The sequence below is a fragment of the Lepus europaeus genome, chromosome Y (assembly GCF_033115175.1).
Source record: "Lepus europaeus isolate LE1 chromosome Y, mLepTim1.pri, whole genome shotgun sequence".
NCBI classification, from domain to species: domain Eukaryota; kingdom Metazoa; phylum Chordata; class Mammalia; order Lagomorpha; family Leporidae; genus Lepus; species Lepus europaeus.
This window is the reverse complement of record NC_084851.1, coordinates 17,697,188-17,716,373: the sequence shown is the minus strand read 5'-3', so window position 1 is coordinate 17,716,373 and position 19,186 is coordinate 17,697,188. Positions and strand designations below refer to the sequence as shown.

The 19,186-nt window shown below is 38.1% G+C and overlaps 1 non-coding gene across 1 annotated transcript; it reads left to right on the top strand.

Moving 5' to 3' along the window:
* The first annotated feature begins 8,151 nt into the window (after nt 1-8,151).
* On the top strand, nt 8,152-8,223 carry TRNAA-AGC (transfer RNA alanine (anticodon AGC)). Its single transcript has one exon. It is a non-coding gene; the product is annotated as a tRNA-Ala (tRNA).
* Nucleotides 8,224-19,186: the final 10,963 nt, after the last annotated feature.

Here is a 19,186-nt window from a genome sequence, read left to right as displayed (position 1 = left end):
ACACAAACCATGACGAAAAGAAAGCTAGGCATCAGAAGCAATGGGTGGCAGGCCTATGAATGGCTGATCTGTGCAGTGATATGCCCTTAAGGAGACCCAATAGGCTAGTCCACTGCCATGGCTTTCAATGTGGTAAGCATGGGCTTCAGCAGAAGTCAGCTTGTGAAGAGCCCTGGCAGCTCTGCCAAGAGTTGGATCACTGGAAATGGACCTGCCCTGGAGCCGAAGGATGCCCAGGTCAGAGCCAAAGATCTTAATGGCTCTTAGATGAAAAGCCCTTCACTCTGCCCAGCTTCCAAAGTGACCACCAAGTAGGGTCAGCAACATTGCAGACAGAACTGTAAATTTCTTGTTAGAGATGCCCCCTGCCTTTACCTGACCAGCTCTCCTCCCAGGCCAGCCAAGTAATGAAAGTCAACAGAGTGCCTTCCCCTAGGAGGTTCACACCTCCCTTAGGATGTACCCCATGTGAAGAGATAGATAGGTCTGGGCCTCTTAACTTACAAGGCCTAAAGCCCACAGATTATTATCAAGCCCCTTCTGTTGGGTTCTATTTGTCTCTCAATCAGAAAACTTAATTGTAGCTTAGCACATTTCTTAGTTCCTCTAATAATGACTCTGTCCTTTGTTCTGGACCCTGTCTAGCGTACTTGGGCCTCATTCCTTCATATTCATAACCTCTACTCTACCTTCAATGGCTCTACTCTCAATCTGTGTGTAGTGATAGTCCTCTTCCCCACTTAATGCTGTATAATTGTTCAGACCTGGTTAATACCACTCTTAGGATCATTGGTTACTATCCTCACCCTGTTTTTTATGACTTTGTCTAAATATGATCAAAGTTGGTGAACTTGGAAGACTTCCATAACCTTGGCAATTCATGACAACAGCCTAGGGTGGTTACTGGCACCATAACCTAGAGCGTCAATTTGTTGGGTCAACAACATGAGTCACTGTGCACTTGCTCCTCATGTGGGATCTCTGTCCTTAATGTGTTGTACATTTTGATTTAATGCTGTAACTAGTACTCAAACAGTATGTTTCACTTTGTGTTGCTATGTGGGTGCAAACTATTGAAATGTTTACTTAATATATACGAAATTGATCTTCTGTATATAAAGAGAATTGAAAATGAATCTTGATGTAAATGGAAGGGGAGAGGGAGCGGGAGAGGGGAGGATTGTGGGTGGGAGGGAAGTTATGGGAGGGGGAAACCACTGAAATTCATAAACTGTACATTGGAAATTTATATTCATTAAATAAAAGTTAAAAAAATAATATAAAATAATATAATAAAATTGACCTGATTGGTATTTTTGATCATATGACTCATGGATTTTCCTGAGACGCTGGAACCAGTTGTACAGGATTCCAGGCCTTCTGGGAGCTCTTTCTCTGGTGGTAGATGTGGCATGTCTGCAGAAGGCCTACTCACCTCCTTTCTCCTTTTTTTACCCCCAGATGAAGGGAGTGGCAGGTATGGACAGGGCTGGCAGTGCCACATGTATCTGCCTCAACTAATTACTTATTGTGGAGGATGTGTGATTTTTATTTTTTTATTTTTTAAAGATTTATTTTATTTATTTGAAATACAGAGTTACAGAAAGAGGTAGAGACAGATAGAGAGGTCTTCCATCCAATGGTTCACTCCCTAGAAAGCTGCAACAACCAGAGCTATGCTGATCTGAAGCCAGAAACCAGGAGCTTCTTCCTGTTCTCCCATGTGGGTGCAGGGGCCCAAGTACTTGGGCCATCTTCTACCACTTTCCCAGGCCACAGCAGAGAGCAGATTGGAGTAGGAGCAGCATGGACTAGAACCAGTGCCAATATGGGATGCTGGTGCTTCAAGCCAGGGCTTTAATCCACTGCAGCACAGCACTGGCCCCAGAATGTGTGATGCTTATTAAAAAAAAATTCCCCCTCATTTTCACTAGTGAAGTAATGGTACAACTAGTGATATAATGAGGAGTGTACAATTTGCCTGAGTAATATTTTATTTTAATTCTGAATACTAAAGTGTCTTCCCTCTCTCCTGGGAAAGACTTCTTGATGAAAGAATTTGGGCAACTTTGAATAAGGACAAAGCTCTGCCTTGAGATGGCTGCAATTTCAGGTGATATAACTTCCCTTTCCTGAGACTCTTTTTCCTTATCTGGGAAGTGGGAGTTTTGGCCTAGCAGATGTAATGTTCTATGTTCTGAGGATATGAAAGGACTTTTAGATATCAAGGGGCTACATGGGTCTGTAAATACCAGATAGGGAGTGATGACACACAGTAGCTCTGTATGAATGTGCAGTGCCCTGGTCTCTCATGTCTTCCCACCTCATACATCACCCGCTCTAGCATAATACACAGCAGATATTCAGTGATAGCAAGAGGGAGCCATGAGTGGACAAGCAGTGCCCTGTCACTCATGACTGTCTCCTCTTTACATGTCACCCATTCTAACATAACTCATACAATGCCATCATGGACAGGGGCATCAGAAGGTGTTTGATGCTATGGTACAAGGCATGGCCCACATGACTCTGATGAGTACTCAGAATACTCAGGTAACATTGGATCATGTGTGCAGAGCCAAACTCTGTGTTCAGTGGTCTGCAAATTATCTCTCTGTGTACTCTGCTGGTACCTGAACTCCTATTACTGTCAAACAGTTTTTTTTCTACTATGGAATACAAAATTCAAGTAGACAATCTAATAATTATTTACACCCTTGCTTTGAGATAGAATTAAATTCATGGGTGGTTGAGGACATTGTACCCCTTAGGGACCTGGTTGATCTATTCCCAGTGTGATCCCACGTTTCAAATCAGTTCAAGGCAAAATGGTACAGCAAAGAACACTGGATAGAATATAACATTAGGGGTCTTGAAAATTGAAATTCAGTCTTGTCTTTGCCATGCCATAGCTCGTGGTCTGAGGAGGGGGTTTGAGCCCTCTGGGAGCCTCCCTGTTTTCACAGCTGGTTGGTTGAGAGGTTTTGGGGTGAAATACCTGGAGTATGGTAGGCAATTTACAAAGAGCAGTTCCAACCATTTTCAACCACGGTACTACAACTGTTTGCTTGAATGTGAGAGAAACATTATATTTGACTGCTTGGACATTTACTTTACACTTCTCCACTCAGAGCCCCTCACCCCATGCAAGATCAACAAAAGCAAGTTTTTCCATGAGGATGGCAGAATTCAGAGGACTGATAAGAAAATACCCAGAGGCTGCTTTATGACAGCTCATAGCAGAAACATGGGGAGCAAGAAAGGCTGCCGTTGTCCTGACCCAAAATGTCCAAAGTTTGAGGCTGGCACCGCGGCTCACTAGGCTAATCCTCCACCTTGCAGCGCCAGCACACCAGGTTCTAGTCACCATCAGGGCACTGATCCTGTCCCGGTTGCCCCTCTTCCAGGCCAGCTCTCTGCTGTGGCCATGGAGTGCAGTGGAGGATGGCCCAAGTGCTTGGGCCCTGCACCCCATGGGAGACCAGGAAAAAGCACCTGGCTCCTGCCATTGGATCAGCGCAGTGTGCCGGCCGCAGCACGCCTACCGCGGCGGCCATTGGAGGGTGAACCAATGGCAAAAAGGAAGACCTTTCTCTCTGTCTCTCTCTCTCACTGTCCACTCTGCCTGTAAAAAAAAATGTCCAAAGTTTGAAAGTGCTATGGTGGGCCCAGCATTGTGGCATAGTATGTTAAGCTATTACCTGTGGAACTAGCATCTGAAATGAGCACACTTTTGAGCCCAGATTGGTCCAGTTCCATGCTATTGTGAGTGTGAAAGCAGTGTAAAGATGGCCTGAATACTTGGGCTCCTACCACCCATGTGGGAGTCCTCACTTGGGATAACATGGGCATTTTGGGTTGACTTTGCTGTGGTCACATTTCAGTTTTTTATGATTTTTCCCTTTTGCTGCTATTTTCTTGGTTTGCTATGTGGCCTCTTCTTGCTGGGAGAGGCTTGAGGAGAAGTTAGGTAAGATGCCTGGGCTGACAGCCTCCATGTGCATGATATCAGGGATGTTCTAGGGTGTCATTTCCTGTCAGCCTTTTGCTACCATTGTGGTCAGTCATTGGCTCCTAGGCAGTGAAGTTTCTGGATGAGCCCTTACCTGTGACCCATTGAGTATCAGCAGATAAGAATGGGCATTGATTTAAGTGAAAGAATCAACTTAATGGCACTGAAATTACAACACTATTTTCCCAAAACACACCATCTGGATGCCACTGGACTCATTAGAAAAGTAGCACCCAGCCCCAGCCCACACAGAAATTCTGATATCTTCCCATGCAATCTTAAAAATGTATATCCTGGGGCTGGTATTGTGGCTTAGTGGGTAAAGCTGTCATCTGCAACACAGATAGTCCATATGGGCATCTGTTTGAGGCAGGGTTGTTCCACTTCTGATCCAGCTACTTGCTAATGTGCCTGGGAAAGCAGAAAGGATGGCCCAAGTGCTTGGGCCCCTTCACACAGGTGGGAGATCCAGAAGAAACTCCTGGATCCTGACTTCAGCCTGGCCCAGCCCTGGCCTTTTGGGGAGTGGACCATGGGATGGAAACATTCTCTCTCTCTCTCCCTCTCTCTCTCTCTCTCTCTGTTTGTCTCTGTAACTTGAACTTTCAAATAAATAAATCTTTTAAAAATGTATATCCTTTGTGTCAAAGTACCACTGGTTTGTCTATGCTATTTGAGTTTAAAGGAGACAGTTGACTCAGATCAGTAAGACTGAAGCTTCCACAACATACTACAAAATATCAAGTCTGAAATTATCATTTCAAGTTCCACAGAGTACACTTAGAAAGGACAAACAAAAGATACAAAATCAGACTTCCCTTGTGCTTAGCTTTGATTCATTCATATCATCAGGTGCGTCATATTTGATAATTGTGTTTTCTTATGCAATTAGACCATTCAAGGGAATGAGGCGTGTGTGTGTGTGTGTGTATGTGTGTGATCCACAAGGCCCACTGAGGTAGGTCCCTAGGGAGGTAAGGTTGGGAGGAGCCAGAGCCCTGGAATTCTGTGAGGCTTGCCAATGAGGAAGGCAATATAGATCCAATACAGATGCTGAGAGTGAGTAGCCAGTGAGTGAGGAGGAAGGAGCTGGTACACCTTCCTGAGTCCTGTGAAGAAAGATCTCCAAAGCAGAGGGACTAATAAGCTGGTTCCCATTAGCACTGATCACTCTAGATTTACACACCTGGCTCCCCCAGAGATGGGAAGCTTCAAGGGAGCAGGAAGCATGTGACAATCACCACTGTTGCTGGTACTGAGGGAAGCATCTGCATTGCATTAAATGCTTGATAAATAACTGCTTGAAATATGGGTGGATGGATGGATTGATGGATGGATGGAGGGAGTGAGTGAGAAATGGATGCATGGATGGATGAATAGGTGGATAGAGGGGTGGGTGAATGGGAGGATGGGTGGATGGGAGGACAGATGGATGGATGGATGGATGGATGGATGGATGAAAGAACACACAGACAGATGGATGAACCAATGGATGAACTGATGGCTGAAGAAATGAATGAATTGCACAACCTATATACAACTACACGTGATCCATGTATGTCATTATGCTTCTGTTCCATTCAAAGGTGTTGATCCTTGTGTTTTCCTTACCTGCTTAACAGTGGGGATAATATCATCCTCATTCTTTTCTGAGGTCCCCTTGATCCCTTTGAGAGTACTGAGCATGCTGTGACCTCAGTTATTGTGTAACATTGCCTGATTCATGATCTCTCTTCAACCAACAGCTCTACATTCAGCCCATGATGAGGGCTGGCCTAAATTATGAATGTTACCTATTTGGGTTGTCCTTTTCTTCAGACATATTGGTGGTAGGTTCTACAGTGATGTAGGCCATCCATGTCATCTTTGACTGAGCTTGGAAGAGGTTGGGTTTTGGGGGCAAGTCTCTGCGCAGGTGAGTGTCTCCTGCATTAAGCCCTAACAAGAGAAATTGATGTGAATGCACTAGCTTGGGAGTGATCCTCAATTTTAAATTAGCAAAAATTGTGTGAATCATGAGGTACAGTGTGACACTTTAATCATGTATACAATGTGCACTGATCAACCCAGGGTTATCAACATTTTCCCTTTCTTGGCATTTTTGTGATTGGAACCTCAGAGCTACTTTCTTGTATTTGCTCACAAAATATCTACTAGGTTATCATTACCCTTCTGTGCTATGTGACATTAGGAACTCAACCTTTCTAATTCTGATCTGCCTTCCATTATTCAACCTCCCACAATCTTGTTAAGACACACTGGCATTTCTGAAAAGTAAAAGAAAACTTTGGAAAAGGGAAGAAAAGCAACACGAAAAGAACAATTTATATCTGGAATGTGAAGGTACTGCTACGAGTTCATGGAAAATGAATTGTGAAATGTGTTTTCCACAAATTTATTTGAGGGTCCCTTCTATGCATGGGTTTCAAATTTTTGGTACAATAAATCTGTCATTAAATTCTACTTTCCATGAGCTTTTAAAAAGTACTCTCGTATTGGGTCAATTCATAGTCTCTGAAAACAAAATCTTCAAAACCACCACAAATAGAAGATATGCAGTGATGCACATTCTTAAATACCAACACAGACATATTTGGCTTTATATTGCTGAACAGATTTGGAATCCTGAACATCTGCCTTGGTTTTCCTCTTTGTGCTGTGTCAGTGTTATCTCCAGATGTAGTGTAGCTCTTCCTACCTGTTAGGGTGTCACTGTAGGAATCTGTGACCAGAAATTCTGCTCTATTACCTGATTGTGCCAATCTGAAGCCAGAAGCCAGGTGCTTTCTCCTGGTCTCCCATTCAGGTGCAGGTCCCAAGTACTTGGGCCATCCTCCACTGTCTTCCCGGGCCACAGCAGAGAGCTGGATTGGAAGAGGAGCAACCGGGACAGAATCCGGTGCCCCAACCAGGACTAGAACCTGGGTGCCAGCGCCGCAGGTGGAGGATTAGCCTAGTGAGCTGTGGCGCCAGCCTATGTAAGTATCTTGTTGCCTTTTTTTTTAAAAGATTCATTTTATTTATTTGAAAGAGTTGCAGAGAGAAAGGTCTTCCATATGCTGGTTCACTCCTCCGATGGCCACAATGGCCAGAGCTGCACCTATCTAAAGCCAGGAGCCAGGGGCTTCTTCCAGGTCTTGCATGTGGGTACAGGGGTCCAAGGACTTCGACCATCCTCCATTGTTTCCTAGGACATAGCAGAAAGCTGGGTCAGAAGTGGAGCACCTGTGACTCAAACTGGTGACGGTAGTGGGATGCTGACACTGCAGGTGGTGGATTTGCTTGCTATGCCACAGCACCAGCCCCACGACTTATATTCTGTGCCTTAAGAAGTTCTGTCTTAATCTGAGAAAAGATAATTTTTATTTTTGCACATATCATATGCTTTTTTCTTGTTTTCTCCTAAAATGTCAAGAATATATTTTTATAAGAACAGTTGATTTTTTTTGACAATATTTGTTGAGCATATAATGTTTTCCATCTGATTTTCAAATATTTTTATGAAAAGTTTAGTATACAGAAAGAAACAAAATCATACAGTGATGTTCTACATACCTGCAATCTAGAATTAGTGATTTATATTATTTTGCTCTGCACCAGTGGGTGTGCAAGTGCATATGTAAATTTTGTTGAACTCATTTCAGGTAAGTTGCAGATATTATGACATTTCAGTCCTCAATATTTCATTATGCAACTTAAAATATGGACAGTCTCCTACATAAATACAATACCATTATTACAGCTAAACAACTAGTAATAATTGCCAAATATGCTATTATATCTAAACTATCTTTTAGATCTTTCCAGTTGTTTAAAAGATGTTGTTTTAGCTGTTTGTTTAAAGTGCAAAAAACAATACCTTTGTAGAATCTATTGTTTTCAGTTTTGTCTGAGTATTTCCTAATGGTTTCATTTAACATATTTAATCTAATCTTTCTTGTAAGCTTGAAATTAAATCTGTAAACTTAGATTCAAGCAAAATATAATTTGGCACTATACTTACTGAAATATTAATAACTTCTTTATAATGTACCAAGTCCCTCTTTGTACCTGGGCTATGGCTAAATAGGCTAATCCTCTGCCTTGTGGTGCCGGCACACTGGGTTCTAGTCCCAGTTGGGACACTGGATTATATCATTGGGGGTGTAGCTCAGTAGTAGAGCACATGCTTAGCATGCATGAGGCCCTGGGTTCAATCCCCAGCACCTCCAGACCTCTCCATGAGCTTGGCTTGTTCCAAAATCACAGACTATTAAGTGTTTTTTGTTTTGTTTTGTTTTGTTTTGTTTGGTTCTAGTACTATTGGTTGAACTCTGTAATTAACACACAATTATTCTTAGGTGTTTAAATTTTAACTGAAAAGTGATCCCTGTTAAATATAACAGTAGGAATAAGAGAGGGAGGAGATGTACAATTTGGGACATGCTCAATCAGACTTGCCCTAAATGGTGGACTTACAATCATGCCAGGGGATTCCAATATTTATCAATATCCTATTCTGTCTTAAGAAAGAGTTCTTATTCCCTGAAGTATACCACAGGGCTCGAGTTTTTCAGTGATAATAGAACAAGGTTTGTAGGGCTGTACACTTCTCCTTATTCTTTTCATCCTGGAGTTTTGCACATTTATTCAGCTTGTCAAGATCTTTAGAAAATCTTTTTGAGATTAAGAATTACATTAGGCCGGCACCGCAGCTCAATAGGCTAATCCTCCACCTTGCAGCACCGGCACACGGGGTTCTAGTCCCAGCTGGGGAGCTGGATTCTGTCCTGGTTGTCCCTCTTCCAGGCCATCTCTCTGCTGTGGCCAGGGAGTGCAGTGGAGGATGGCCCAAGTGCTTGGGCCCTGCACCCAATGGGAGACCAAGAGAAGCACCTGGCTCCTGGCTTCGGATCAGTGTGGTCCGCTGGCCGCTGCGCGCCAGCCATGACAGCCATTGGAGGGTGAACCAATGGCAAAGGAAGACCTTTCCTCTGTCTCTCTCTTTCTCTCTCTCACTATCCACTCTGCCTGTCTAAATAAATAAATAAATAAATAAATAAATAAATAAATAAATAAAAGAACTACATTAAATTTATAGATTATAGATTAATTGATTGCTATATTGTGTCTTCCTCATGAATGGTGCCCCCTCTCTGAGACAATCATATCATTACCTAAATCACTTCCCCATTATTTTGGGACCCATGGTTTATAATACAGATGTTCCTTAGTTTTTTTAACTGGTTCCTTATTCCAAATTTTATTTTTGTAACAATACATGCTGTAATAGATATCAGTGAAATATGTTCATTCACATAGGTAAACCTCTAGATTAAACTACTACAACTAGAATTTCTGAATTAAAGACTATAAGAACTCATAATTTTGGTAAATATTGTCATATTTTTTAAAAAGATGTATTTATTTATTTGAGTAGCAGAGTTACAGAAGGGAAGGTGAGACACAAAGGGACGTCCTCCATCTGCTGCTTCACTCCCCAAATGAAGCAACAACCAGAGCAGGGCTGAACTGAAGCCAGGAACCTGGAGCATCTTCTGAGTCTCCCACATGTGTAAAGGGGCTCAAGCACTTCCACCATCTTCCACTGCTTTCCCAGGCCATAAGCAGACAGGTGGATCAGAAGAAGAGCATCTGGGTCATGAACTAGTGCCCATATGGGATGCTGACGCCTCAAGTGGAGGTTTAGCCTATTATGCCACAGAACTGGCCCCATCTTATTGCCTTTTGTAGATGTCATGATCATTGGATCTGGGTCCAATTCTCTGGTAATATATGTGATGGTTTGTTTTTCCAGTAAGCCTGGCCAATATAGCCTTCTCATACTTTCAGGAATCTTGCCAATCTGATAGGTAAAAATGATGATTTCAGGGTTGTTTTTGTTAATTTATGCCATTGAGGTTGCATTTCTATTCATATATCTAAACTCACTTGTCCTTTTTTAAAAACAATCCATACATATTTTTGTCCATTTTTTGTTTAGTTATTAGGTTTTGTTCTATTGATTTGTAGAAGTTCATTATGCAATGGAGAAATTACCTAAAGTAAAAACACCTTACCTAAAGTAAAAACCCTATGATTCATATCTTATAATTTTTTAAAGTTTTATTTATATATTTGAAAGATAGAGTTATAGACAGAGAGAGGGAGAGACAGAGAGGAAGGTCTTCCTTCTTTTGGTTCAGTCCCAAATGGCCACATAGGCTGGAGCTGGGATGATATGAAAGCTGGGTCCAGGAGCTTCTCCTGGGTCTTCCATGTGGATACAGAGGCCCATGAACTTGGGTCATCTACTACTTTTCTGGGCATAGCAGAGAGCTGGATTGCAAGAGAAAAAACTGGGACACAAAGTGGCACCCATACGGGATGCTGGCACCCTAGGAGGAAGTTTATCTCACTATGCCACAATGCCAGCCCCCATACCTCAGAAATTTTTAAAACATTTCTTATAATGCATTTTGTATTAATATGTTCACTTCTGTGTATTTAAATATTTCAGTTTTGGCTTTGAGTTTCTTGGGCTTACTGCCACATTTTAAATGGATTTGTCTTACTGAAATATAATATTTAGTGATTTATTCAATTTCTTCTATGTTTGGTTACCTTGCCTGGATGTGTGCATTAACATTCCCTCCTCCCCCAGTGACAAGCTCATTTCCCGTAAGATTCATTGTAATCTATCTTCTTCAATCTGAAATCACACCAATATTCACACCAAATTCTAGTACACACTTGGGAGAATTTTATTTATTTGTGTATTTTCTATTAATTTCAATGATACATCTTATAGCATTACTTCACATTCATTGTTTTTTTCAAAAATATCAGCTGTACATTCTTAATTTTTCTTTTCCATTATGAATGCTTACTTCAGTTTGTTTAGTCCTTTAAACATCTTCTTGTTATGTTAATGAGTTTGTAATAATTCTATGCAGAGCTATGGTATGAATTTTTTAAAGATTTATTTATTTATTTTAAAGAGTTATACAGAGAGAGAAGGAGAGGTAAAGAGAGAGAGTGAGAGAGGTCTTCCATCAATTGGTTCATTTCTCAACTGGCTAGAATGGCTGGAGCTGGGCTGATCCAAAGCCAGGATCCATGAGCTTCTTATAGATATCCCACATGGGTGCAGGGGCCCAAGGACTTGGGACATCTTCCACTGCTTCCCCAGGCTATAGCAAAGAGCTGGATCTGGAGTGGAGCAGCCAGTACACAAAACAGTGCCCATAGGGGATGCTGGCACTGCAGGTGGCAGGTTAATCTGCTATTCCACAGCACTGGCCCCATTAAAAATATTTATTAAGAGGATTCCAAGATGGTGGAATAGGGAGTGAGATTACTGCTCTAGTCTAGGGGAAGAAAGTTGAAAAATAGTAGAGTACAATCTCAGATAAGAGACTTTGAACCAAATTAGAGGGACACTGTGGACCTCTGTGGAGTGTGTGGATGCACATGAATCATGAATCCAGCAGCCAAGAGCCTCAGCACCAGTTTGGAGAGTGAGGCAAGACCAGACTGCAGCAGCCCAAGCCATTGGCAATAAAGCTGTGGGAAGAGCCTGGTCTGATCTGGGTTGGAGCCCTGTGGGGTACAGTGTACCTTCCAACCTGGAGGGGAAAAATGACCACATTTCTCTTGCTCTGTCCACTAGGCACTGGCATCCTGTAACTAGCTGAGAAAGAGCAGGCACCATTTTGGGCATATGTAACGGCTGTACCAGCTTGTGTCTGTGTGCCCAGCAACCAGCTAAGAGGAATCATTTAAGTCTGGGACTTAAGCCAAAACTGAAAGCTGGGAGAATTGACAGGGTGCTGGTGTTCATAACTGTTTGGTGGGGCTGTGAAAACATCATGGCTGCCTTGGAGGGCACAGAGTGTGGCTTGGTCTTTGGGCAGTCATTGCAGATGGCTCCACATGCTCTTGGCTCCATGATCCCCTGGTGAGGGTCACTGATGCAGGATCCATGATCACACCAAGGACTGTACAGATCCTTTGTACTGTTCTTATAACAGCATAGATGAATAGTGTAGCAACTATGGCTAGCACCTAAGCATCGGTCTCTTTGGAGGAGAGAAGGTGAGCATGAACTACACTAATAGAGCTGATCAAACCTCCCCTCTGATTAAAAAAAAGATATTTAACACAGACAAATTGGGTGCCAATGTGGACACGTCCTTCAACTTGGAGCACTAAACAGAACTATCTCTGGATATTCACCAAAAGAGCAGATACTTCACTAAGCCACAGAGACATATCCCAAGATAAAATCCATAACAGGGACAAATAACTAATAAATATCAAGTATCTCCAAAATTGCCTTAAAAAACGTAACAATTCAGGAAACAAGAACAGGGAAGACAACATCTTGCCCACAAAAGAACACAACACTTCAATACCAGAATATGAAGATGAAGAGATTGAAGAAATGCCTGAAATGGAATTCAAAACATTGATTGTAGGATTACTTAGAAGTAATCAGAAGCAAATCCATGAATTAAAGAAATCCATATATGATATGAATATTTTCTGATGACATTGATATTATAAGAGAAATCAAAATGACATATTAGAAATAAAGAATCAATAGTTCAAATTTAAAACATGGTAGGAAGCCTTAACAACAGATTCAGTGAGGCAGAAGAAATAACACACATGTTAGATGACAACTCAATGGATTTTTATAGTAAGATGAAAAATAGAGAAGAAAATAAATTAGAAAAATTAAAAAACAGTGTGGAGTTTTATGAGATTCTATGAAATGACCCAATATACAGCTCTTAAGTATTCCTTAAGCAGTGGAAAGAGAATGGATTTAGAAGGCATTTTTAGAGAAATAATTACAGAAAACTTCCCTAATTTGGAGAAAGAAAGTAGCATTCAATATGTGAAGCACATAAAGCTTCTAATAGACAAAAGAAGAAAAGATCTTCATGACACATTGTAGTAAAACTCTCCAGAGTAAAACATAAATATTCTAAATTGTACATGATAGAAACTCCAGATTACCTTCAGCTTAGATTCATAGCTGACTTTTCATCAGAAACCCCAAAGCCTAAGAAAGAATGGCGAGATATATGCCAAGTCTTAAAAAAAAGTCAACCAAGACTATTGTACCCTTCAAAGCTCTTATTTATGAATGAAGATGACATAAAGACCTTCCATAACAAACAGAAATTGAAAGAATTTCTCACAACTTGCCCAGCCTTAATGAAAGATGATCAAGTATGTGCTACACAAAGAAACACAAAAACACGGTCATTACTGTGAAAGAAAGTGAAGGCAGAAAATATCCCCAAGAAAGTACAAAGGAAATCCAAAGTAAACAATATAAATATTTATGGGAAAATGGCAGTGCCAAGTCATTATCTGTCAATAGTAACCTTGATTGAAGATAGCCTCAACTCTCCAGTTGAAAGATACAGACTGACTTAATGGATTAAAAACAAAACCAGTTTACTGCCTAGAAGAAACATATCTCACCAAAATGATACATACAGACTGAAAGTGAAAATATGGAGAAAGATATTTCATGCTAACAGAAACCAAAAGAGTTGGTAGAGCTATTCTAATATCAGACAAAATAGACTTTAACATAAAAAGTTAAAAATGACAAAGAAGTGTACTATCTAATGATTAAGGAATAAATTCAACAAATGTGACTATAATAAATGTATAAGTACCTAATTACAGGACACCTGGATATGTAAAGGAATTGGTGACCTCAAAACGCTTCCATAGCCTTGGCAACTCATGACAAGAGCCTAGGGTGATTACTGATGCCATAAACAAGAGTGTCAATTTGTTAAGTCAACAACAGGAGTCATTGTGCACTTACTCCTTATGTAGGATCTCTGTCCTTAATGTGCTGTACATTTTGATTTAATGCTATAATTAGTACTCCAACAGTATTTTTCACTTAGTGTTTCTATGTGGGTGCAAACTGTTGAAATCTTTACTTAATATATACTAAATTGATCTTCTGTATATAAAGAGAATTGAAAATGAATCTTGATGTGAATGGAAGGGGAGAGGGAGCAGGAAAAGGGAGGGTTGTGGGTGGGAGGGAAGTTATGGGAGTGGGGAAGCCATTGTAATCCATAAGCTGTACTTTGGAAATTTATATTCATTAAGTAATAGTTTTAAAAAAAGATCTTAAAGGAACAAGTCCTGAATTTAGAAGTATACTATTAAAAATTTCAACATCAATAGGATATATTTTTCCATAAAAATCCATACAGAGTAAAAAATAAAAGTCCTTGAAAGAGTAAAACAATACCCCAGATGTAGATGGCTCTGAGAAATTTTGAATATAAAAAGTAGTTAAGTTACTTTCTGAATGTTGAAGGAATTGACAACACAATTAAAAATTGAACAAATTTATTCAAATATTCACAGTGTTACCACTGGTACATTATTTGATGACATAATTGGGCAATATTCATAAATTCCAATCCAAAGGAAAGATTAAAATATTTCTAATACTAGAGTATAAATTCCAGGGTGATTACTGTTAGTAGAATTGTGTACTACTGTTAGTAGAATTTTGTAGGAGAGAAAACAAAGTGATAAGAAAATTGAAGGAAATCTGTTAATTTATCCTTATTTCACATGGGAAATAAGGATAAATGAATAAAAATAATACAAAGATCTTGGAAATCATGCAAATCTCAAGGAAAGATATTTCTATTTATAGATATACTTAGGAATTCAAAAATTGATAGTCCTCTGAAAGACGAGAAAATTCTCCTGCAAATTGAGAATGATGGGTAAAGAAGGCTTTGAAAATTTGGGAATATGAAATAGATACAATGAATTCAGATAATTTTTACCTTGTTGATGTCACAAAAAACAGCAAAAATGGCCTAACTATAGTAGTAGACCTGGCTTATAATAGGGTGTTGATAATATAAACAGGTTACAATAATCAATTAAAAGACAATAACTAAAACACTGCACAACTTAGAAATGCATGTTTTTATATCACCTATATTCTAGTTACTGGAAGTAGCAGTGATCAATAATGCAGGAGCAATAATAGCATGACAACATATATAAGAGAATTGGGTGAACCAACATCTATTAAATGTGCACTTAACTTGAGAACTGAAATAAAAAGCAATGAGAATGAAAATCCTATGCCTTTTATATAAAAAATCTTAAATGAAAACATATATTTACATCTACACTTTGAATAAATCAAGAACCAATGATTTACTTACACTCATGTAAACCAGCAAAAATTAAAAATATATAATCTGGAAAGGGAGAATAATAATATGGGCTAGAAGTGCTTTTGATGAACCATAAAAATAAAACTGGCCAAGAAAACTAACAAAGTTTTGAGTAAGCTGATAGCCTTTCAATGTTAAAAGTCAAGCAACATACTAATAGGTTTAGTCCTAGTATAGGCTTCCATTGGGTTACTTTTCATATACACAGGTGAGAAGAATAAGCTCAAAGATAAAACAAAATATGCAAAAGAGGTATACTTGTTACAATATAAATTATAATTGCATTACTGTGAATTCAGTTACTTGAAAATAACAATTAAAAATGTGACAAGCACATATAAGGGATTTTTGTAAATAATAACCCATTACATATAAATTAAAAATAGAAAATAAGAAAAAAGTATGGAAATAAAACAAAACTATGCCAATAACCAGAAAACATAAAAGTGAATATATTTATATCTAGAGCTACACATTCAAAATTTGTATAACTTACTTTTCATTGTAATGGTATAGTTCAGAGTCCCATAATAATGCAATCCCGTGTCATTACAGTAATGTAAATAAAACATATGAAACATCATATTGTAGCTCATACCCTGCTTGTGTTCACCTAACAATCTCTAAAATTAAATAAACCAGAAATTAAATTGTAGGATTAAAAACCAGGTCAAGATCCTTTCCCTTACATAATTGTCAAATTGCCATAACATGTACCAGTATCTAGATCTAGAAGAAAATTTGAATCATCAAAAAAACTATGATTCAGAGTATTATAAAAATTAAGAAATACACACATATGGCTTTATGTATATTATTTTTACAAATATATGTACATGTGTGCATTACCTTGAGGAGAGAGTATGATAACCACTGATTAAGATGACTCTGAGACACTGTGTACCAGAAAGTTTCCAGGACACCTATAGAATATTGGGAGTGATGATGATCTCACAATGACATTCACATGGCTGGGATTGGCTTATGGTTAAGCTTATGATTATAAAATAAACTCAAAGTATGTCATTGTAAAAAGAAAGGCAAATCCACAAGAAAAACAACTGACATTATTCAAAGATCAAACAAAATTAACCTCAATTTCCAAAGTGAAAAGTTGAATTCAAATTCCATGACATTAAAATACATTAATTCTAAGAACTAGCTCTAGAATGTGCTTGGATACTATGAACATAAAATTTGCTTGGACATTTCCAGAATCAACACAGATGATACTTTAACAACAATCAGGCAAGGCAAAGTAGTCTGAAATTTTGTGTGCTAGAATTGGCATGAATTAGATTATTTTCCATGTACTGAGATGGAAATAGCAAACTCAAATACAACACAAAAATATTCATTGTATTTTGACTGTTTGGTCTACTAATGGAAAATTTATTAGAAGCAGAAATAGGGTCACAAGCAGAGGTAATGGATAGAGGTAAAAATAGTCATAAACCTACATTGAAAAATACAAAAAAATTGCAGGTGCTTAAATCCAGAAAGTCTTATCCAGTTTAAATAACTAATCTTGAAGCTAAGGTAAGAGCACCTCAATTTAAGGTATGGGCACTTTAAAATGAATGACCAATTTAGAGTATCTGAAAATAAAGCAACCTTTGAAGCAAATATGTGTCCTCGAAAGTGTAAAGGGGCCTGCACTGTGGCATAGCAGGTAAAGCAACTGCTCATTTGAATCTTGGCTGCTCCACTTCCAATCTAGCTCTCTGCTATGGCCTAAGAAAGCAATAGAAGATGGCCCAAAGCCTTGGGCCCCTGCACACGTGTGGGAGACCTAGAAGAAGTTCCTGGCTCAATGGCCATTAATGCCAACTGGGAAGTGAACTGGAAAGATGGAAGACTCTCTCTCTCTCTCTTCCTCTCTGTAACTCAATCTTTCAAATAAATCTTCAAAAAAGTGTAAAGTGCATATTATGCATATATAAATATATATATGTATATATAATATGCATATATTATACACACACATATATATACATACATGTTTGTATATATGTATATATTATATATTATGTATACATCATATAAATATAAAATGTATATGTGTGTATATATATATATATATATATATATATATATATATATATGTAGAGAGAGAGAGAGAGAGAGAGAGAATGCACTAAATTGAACATCTCAAAATGTCCATTGTTGCACAATTTTCCAAAGCAGCTATCATGGAAGGAGTTAGACAACTGAAAGAAATATGGGAAATTTTATAACTTCAACATAAGCATGCTGACTAGGAAGACAAGTATTTTCAGGACTATACATGCATTTTGATATTGAGTGAAAGTGAATACTCTTGTAGCAAGAGCATAAGTGACAAAGTATTCATGCATTTTGTGATAAAGAGACTTACTCATGGAATTACAAAAGAAAATACAGTTGGCCGACAGCTTAAATAAAAAAAAATTAAGTACATTAACAGCATATATTTGAAATATAACTCAAATAAAACTCGTTATATAGCTTCCAAAATCAAAGGTCAATGTAGAGATCCAAGAGTGCACAATCATAATATCTATATGACCTGCAAAGGAGAAAGATGACACTGATGCTAGATTACTCTGTGCAATGTTGATCTTGAACAGTGTAATATAAGTGGCAGAATATAGAGAAAGTTGATAACATTAGAAAGATAAAGTACACCAACGTGGCCACAGGTAACTTGTCCTAAGATTGGCATAAGCCATGCTGTTAATAAATATAAAAAAGGATGGTTATTAGAATAAATTCAAAAATAAAATGAAAGTCACAGTAATGTGTTGAATTATAATGCACAATATATTATGATTTCTGGAAATAGAAATGAACAATATTATAGTAATAAAAATTAAATCTAAGCATATTTAGAAGACATGGGAAAAATAACTACAAATTTATATTAAAAAATCCAGAAAGATTAGAAGACCTGAGATAAGGAAAGCATCACACAGCTTAAAATAATACTCATAATCTAAACAGGTCTGAATTTACCATTTGGAAAATTCCAAAAGTTTGCTTTTAAAGTTTCAAAGAAAAAAATAAGAAATTAGAAACAGGGCATGAGACTGCTCAAGCACAGTTCTGAGAAACAAAGTACATGGAAGTTGATAGTGTATCTTATGGAAATTGAGCAATTTCATGACATCACAATGAAAATGACAGAATTATGTGTTTGCATGGCTAGGATAAATATGTAATATATACATAATATGTAATGTAAATAATAAATAATATATAGTGTGTAAATATGGTATATATGTGATGCTGCAACATACATTATGACAGTAGGACCTAGTGACTTCTGCAAAGTGATGAATGAGAAGATAATATACATAGCATCCATAGTTATCATGTCATTGATAATCTCATATAAAATCATAGATGAATATCAGCCCAAGTCCCCTCTGCCAGAATTGGAATAAGACAGATTATTCATTATTCATGTCATACATGAAAATTAACTCAAACACAAACTAGAATGATTCAGATATATATTATATTGTTATTGCTATAAGTAACAGAGAAATGTCTACAGATGTGTCCAAGAATTCCAAACAAATAAAGGAAATATTTTTTTAAAACCCCCTAAAATTTCATCTACAAAGCATAGAAAGCTGTAGGAACATAAATTGAGAACCATTCTTACAACTTGCTAGAATAAATTAAACATATCAGTGTATAAATTTAATGTATTAAAAATAAACAAATAAATAAATAAATGTATGCCAAAAATAAATAAATTTAATGTATTGAAAAATTCAATACTAATTTTTCCAGTTGTGATGGCCAATTAAGGAGTGAACCAGCAGATGGAAAAGAAGGAAGACCTCTCTCTTTCTTTCTCTCTCTCTCTTTCTCTCTGCCTCTCCACCTCTCCTCTCTATGTAAATCTGACTTTCAAATAAATAAATAAATCTTAAAAAAAAGAAAAATTAAATAC